Here is a 6,808-nt window from a genome sequence, read left to right on the forward strand (position 1 = left end):
ATCAGGTGAGGCCTATTTATTAGTGAAGGACTCCCTCATTAGTGTGATGCCATGCAGGAACCACTATCAGAGGCACCTCTTCTCGTTCAGAGGAAACAGCCACACGGGCCCTGTCCTTAAATCACCTCCGTTCAAACAGCTGCACACAGAATAGAATAAGTTACATCCAGCAAACAGTTTTAAACCACACGTGCTGCCTGCCGGTGCTTCATTCTGAGACACATTTCTATATTCTTAAGAAAAAAGTCTTGCACGAGAGCCGTGAACTGTCACTGCAGTTCTTCACAAACCAAGGACGCCCCTCAAACTTCATTCTTCACGGCCACTTTAATCAGCCAGTTGTCCATCTACACTGATAAAACTCTTCTCTTATCTGCCCTATGTAAATCACCCTGCACCCTTCAAGGCTGCAAGGACAGAGGAGGAATCACAGTGTTTTGTGTGCAATCCTCCTCCTACAAAGAAATGCTTTTGGAATATGTGAAAAGTGTTGCTGTAGAGCTCAAACGGAGACCATGAAATGCTCTCAAACATCCCCTCTGAGACGATAGGAGCAGCATACAGAAGCCTGCTTTAATACCACGCATGTCTTTTAATGTCTCTGTTGTCCCCCGAGGCTCTGCTCTGACCTTCACCCGTAGTTTGAACTGACGACGGAGGACCTCTCCGCGCCCTGACCCCCCTGATATATCTCCGCTGGATCTCCTCCACGCGGAGGTTAATCCTCATCGCCCCCGGCCCTCCCTTTCTCCTCCGTCCTTCTCCACTTCCTGTACATCTGCGTAGTTGTTTGTAGCCATGACGACAGAATCCATGGCAACACTGATCCCCATGGTTCTAAATAATAAAGGTGGATAGATGAAGGAGGAGGAGGAGGAAGAGGAGGAAGGGCTGTGTGGCTATTTTAGCAAGTGTCTGGATGGAGAGTAATTGAGGAGGGCCCTTGTTAACAAGACACAGAGTCTGCTCACCCAGTGTTTCTCTTTGAACTGCTGAGTGGTTTTAGAGAGGAATATAAAGTCCAGGATGCAAATTCACGCAAGGTGTAGAACTAATAAAAACCAGGGAAAGTAAGGCTGTGGATGTCGGGTGGAGGAGTGACAAGGAGTCGAGCAGATAGGCAGAAACTCTGACTGTCAGGAGAGAGCAGAGATAAGAAGGAAGCAGGCAGCGCTCGTCTGTAATGTGAAGGTGTTTTCCTGCATGCAGGTGTGTTTTTGAGAGATTAACACGCCTGCCTCTTTTTTCTTTGATCCACAACCTCCATGTGTGTGTGTGTGCTTCAAAGCTGCAGTGCTACCTGAGCAGATTATATACAGTTTCTTCTCTGTTTACTCCTGTTTTATTAAGACAACCAGAGTTTCCTACACGCAGCAGCTCACAGAGGAAATAAACTCCAGCACCACACGGAGACTCTGATGCTGCAATAAGCTATGTTGGGGAGAACTTAAGTTGTTTACTTATATTTAGGTTTGATTTACTGCTACTGGAGAATTTCCACTGTGCACGTTATACTTCCACTACACTCCACTTCTGATTCTGTACAGCTGTAGTTAGTTATAAAGTGTTACAATGACAGAGGATATTTTGCATTGTGAGGACTTTTACTTTTGATGCTTTGAGTACATGTAGTTGCTGCTTTTAAATGCAGCACTTTCCTCCAGCACTTTATACTTTAGGGCCCCCTTTAAAAACAGGTTCCCCTTATGGGTCATTTCGTAACTGAATAACTGGAGCTTTCGATGACACCGTGTTTGTCAGCAGATACATGTCAGGAAATTGAAGATTCCTTATCCTGTTCAGGGTGGTGGGGCGGCTGGAGCCTATCCCAGCTGTCATCGGGCGAGAGGCTGATCGCCAGTCAATCACAGGGCTGACACATAGAGACAGACAACCTGCGGCCAATTTAAGAGTCAACATTTAACCTAACGAGCATGTCTTTGGACTGTGGGAGGAAGCCGGGGTACCCAGAGGGAACCCACATTCAAACTGCACACAGAACGGCCCCCTGCCGGCCAAACCAGGATCGGAACCAGGAAGCTTCTAGCAGTGAGGCGACGGCACTAACCAGTGCATGTTGGCTTATTGATTTTTAAATTATTGGTGTGTTATTTTCAAAATAAAATCTTGCTGGCGATTTAGGGTGCCATCCAAATCCTGTAGTTGCCCTACACTTCTGCATGAAGTATGTTTTTAGGGCCCCCCTTTTATTTAATGAAAAAAGTACATATTTTTAACCACCTTTACCTTCTTTACTTTCAGTTTGTTGCACATGCTGCTTGCCTCCATTACATCACCTGATCAACAGATAAAGTACTGACCTTTTAAAGACCTAATGGTAATGATAAACTAAAGTGTAGGCTTACTTTTAGAGCTGAAGACAATTTTTTCTAAAGATATTCTATTTGGTGTTTACATAGAGAGCATTTATCTCCTTACTAACCCTGCACTGAGTGACCCCGCGAGGCCCGATGCATTTATGCACCTACATTATTTATTCAGCACTTATTCACGGTCGTCTCTCTCGCGGCCGTGATCGAACCCGGAGCCTGTTGAACGCAACCCTAACCCTTCATGTCAAGAAGCGCCTGAGCCTCGCTGACTCTCATCCATTTTCAACGAGTGTCTGTTTCAAGGTTTCATCCTGCAGAGTGGATTATTTGAGAACAAGGAGCAGAGACACACACTCTCGTGCACACACGCTCACTCCTGCTCTCTCTCTCCAACAATCCCACATAGATTTTCACACTGAAGATGTGCGTCACTGCTATCTGTGTGTGTGGGTAGGTTATGTTGCTGTCATGCTGAATTGGATTATATTGCTTTTTTAAAACCATCTCTGCAAATCATGCTGTAAAAAATGTGTGTGTGTGTGTGTGTGTGTGTGTGTGTGTGTGTGTGTGTGTGTGTGTGTGTGTGTGTGTGTGTGTGTGTGTGTGTGTGTGTCCGCAGGCTCTACAGTTTCATTATAGCTCGTATCATTAACATTTTGATTAAATAGCTCTTACTGTCATCTCTTGAGGCAGCTGTGGGATGTGATTATCTTCGCAGTGACACACATGCATTTGTCTTCTCCTCATGGAGCATCACACATTTTGACAGTCAATTAACAGACCTGGCAGAGTTACCATGGGAACAACTTCTTTTAGTGTAGAAAGGCGCAACACCTTTAACAACCAACCTGTCTGTCTGCAGCCCCGAGCCACTGATGCATGTGTTAAATGTATATATATGCAACCGCCACTTTGCATCACGCAGCTGTCCCGTAGGGCGAGACAGATGTTCACGCTACTCGAGCTGAAAATGAAGCGAAGGGAGAGAATTTCAGCGGAAATCCCGTCTGAGGCCGGACGTGATTACAGTGCGCTGCTGTCGGATTGCAGGGAAATCTGTGATGTGAAGAGTGAAAGCAATTATTACTCATATTTTGAATGGATGAGGAGGAGGAGAGGAGAGGAGCGAGGAGTAAAATGATAGGAATAAACACGCGTGGAAAGGAGCAGACAGGAAGTAAACAGAGTAAAAAGGTTTAATAAGGGTGAGGCCTTTCAGACGTGGAGATGAAAGCGAAGAGAGATGAAAATATTTGTGTGAAACAGAACAACACACGGGCCAGGACGTGGAGGGGAAGAAGAAAAAAACGCTGCCGCAGATATGATGACTTATTCAGGGTTTCTCTCGAGCGCTCCTTCCAAGGTTCTCTTTGAAAAGGAGCATGTTTGAAGTGTCTGCATATGTGAAAGTGTGTCTGTCAGCGGGAGCAGGAGGAGGAGACAGACAGATACAGAGTGTGAGGAGGTGAGATAGCGAAGGAGGAAGGAGAGGGAAAAGGATTGTGTAAAAAGAAGGGGTGAAAGCGGAGAAGACAGGACATCAATGCTGTTCTCCTCACTGTTGAGGCCTCAGCAAGAATTTTCTAAATAAGAGTATGAACATGGGCAATAAAGGGGCTAAAACTGATTTGAATCTTGATTTGTGAAGAAGGCAAGTGATAAAGATGGGATATAAATACTTTAACAAAAAGGCAAAGGGAGAAAAACAAACTGGAAAGGATACAGCAGAGGAATGTAGAAAATACAAATGAGCAAATCATTTTTTGTTGAATTATTTGGATTTGGAAATTACATTTTTCTCTACCAAGAATCAGCTAATCCATCTTACTTTTGTCCCGGTTTTTCAAAGTAAAACTCGATTGGATCAGCTATTCTATTTTTCTTTTGTCTTGGGTTTTCAAAGTAAAACTAGACTGCATCAACCTCATCTAGATACTACATACTTTCTCTACAGGGGGCGCCATAATCCACACAAAATGAAAGTTCCTGACAGTTGCATTAAATAATTTGATATTGATGATATGCAGTGGATTTTTTATGGGGACAAAAACGTTATCTGCTTTGTCACTGTAGCAATCAATTCAAGTGGAAAATATATATTTTTAAAAAAGTCTACATTATAAACTACATTGTAAAAATTCTGTATTGTTTGACCGATTTAAAAATGTGATTACATTTTGTTTCTGAAATCCAGCCTAAATCCTTCCCTCTGCTGGGATCGGAATCAAAGTTATCCCTCCCTATTCAAAAGTTTAATCAACACAATCTGGAGGTTTTATCCAGATCAAAAACAAAACTGGATTACCTGATCTGATCCGAATTCAGAATCCTTATTTTTTTCCTTTTGAACAAACCCGTTCTTAAAATGTGATCCAATCCGACAGCCGTAATCCAATCAGATTACTTTTGAACAACTGGGCCCAGAGCTGCAGGGACCATCACATTTTGCACGCCCTTGTGAAGACTGAGGACATGTCCGACCTTCTAGCTGGCAGCTAATGAGCAAACAAAGAGCCGGACAGTTTCTCAGTTTAACAGGACGGTCTGTTGGCTCCCAGGCCGGCAGTGTGTGTATGTTTGTGTGTTTGTGTGTGTGTGCGTGAGTGTGTGTCTGTGTGGGTTTGTGGCTGAGCACACATTTGAAACCAGTCCAGTTTGCACAGAACACCAGAAGAGCTCGGCTCATTGGCCAGCCCCGCGGTCGCCGTGGGAGACGGTCCTGGGATGGCTGATTGGGTCTGGGAGAGTAAACAAAAGGATGATGGGAAAAGCCAACGTGAGGGTCAAAGGTCAGCGGGGTGGATAACACGTATGAGCTGTCACCTTCCTCAGAGTACCCTGATAGTTTTACACACACACACACACACACACACACACAGCAAACATGCCGTGATGTAAATGCATAGCAATACACCATCCGGTTTTTGCCTGTGTGTGTGTGTGTGTGTGTTTGTGTGTGTGTGTGCACGTGCGTGTGTGTGTATGTGTAATTGTGCTGATGCAGCATTGCATTTGTAAGCTGTCCAGGCTAACAGGCCTTCATGCACCATGTGTAAGACACCAGTTTTACCCATAATCCCTTGCTATTTAAAGGCTCAGAGAAAGCCACAGCTCATATTTATTTATACAACACATACACAGAGATAAAGCAGAACTGAAGGCTGTTTTACTGCAGATAAACAGGAATGTGTGTATTTATGAGCTCGCAGTGACTGTGGCTTCATAAAGGGAGGCTTCACTGTTTAATGGACGTCCTTTAGTGCATCTTTGTGCTTTTTCGCTCTTCAGGGTTTAAACAGAAAGCAGGAAACTGATCATAATGACTCCACAAGTGATGATTGTGTTTGTGCTGATGGTGTGTGGCCTTGCGTGTGTGTGTGTGTGTGAACTGTAGATGTGTTTCAGTTGCCAGAGCTGCCAGGCTCCCCTCCCCCTCTGAGAACAGAGCAGTAAGGCCGTTTCTCTGCTGTTTACACTGTAAACGGACAGGAGCTGTGCACGGCTTTCATTATTGCAGCAGACACAGCAAGCCACTGCTGCTCACATATCAACATAGTGATGATGAGGATGAGTTTGTCTCAAAGGAAATGGTATATAATACAACTTTGGTCATATTATTGTAGGTTTCAGATGTAGCTGTTGTTATAAGACAGTAAAGTAGGGGTTTGTTTGAAAGGACTTTTGGTTGAAAACTTTATTGGAGGTAGAGCCTAAAGTGAACATACAGAGAAAATGAGTACACAGGCAAGTGCAGTATACCAAGAAGTTAATCTTCATGTTGTCTTCCAAATATATCAGACTGGGGTTAGTTAGAAACAAGTATTGACTTCTTTAGGAAAACTTCAAAGCTCAGTCTGCAGGCTGCTGTGAACAGTTTTTTCTACATGCTGCACTTTGTGACATCACGAAGTGCAGCCTCAGCAGGCTTCAGAGAGCTGGCCAATCAGAAGAATGTGGGCTTGTAGGGGCGGGGTTTCTTAGAGGGACAGAGCTGACTGAGTCATTTGAGGCAGACGCTGTATGAGGGCCTGCGCAGAGCACCAGTGTGATAAAAATGAGGAGTTTTATAATTGTAAATTATGCTAAGCTACTCCACAGGTATCACAGAGTGAAATATGAAGCTTGAAATTAGCTTAATACCCCCCCTTTAAACCGTACTAGGTTGGGGTGAATGCAGGATCATAACAGGGCGTTAATGAAAGGGGCTCTAATGTAGAAAAAAAACAATTTGAGATTTTATGGACAATTTCTGCTTTTATCTTGTCTCAAAGGACACACACACGCACACACACACACACACACACACACACACACTCTAATTAACAGGCTTCATGTGAAGCCAAACAAGTGAAACAACAAGAGTGCAAACTTGTTAATTGATATCACTGTCTGTATTTAACAACAGGCTCCATACTTCTATAAATATACAATAATATAGAATATGACATAGAGGGGGGTAAATTGAGGTGTTGATG

Source organism: Semicossyphus pulcher, unplaced genomic scaffold (genome assembly GCF_022749685.1).
Source record: "Semicossyphus pulcher isolate SPU_LCO1_2020_fin unplaced genomic scaffold, fSemPul1.0.p SCAF_2, whole genome shotgun sequence".
Taxonomy (NCBI): domain Eukaryota; kingdom Metazoa; phylum Chordata; class Actinopteri; order Labriformes; family Labridae; genus Semicossyphus; species Semicossyphus pulcher.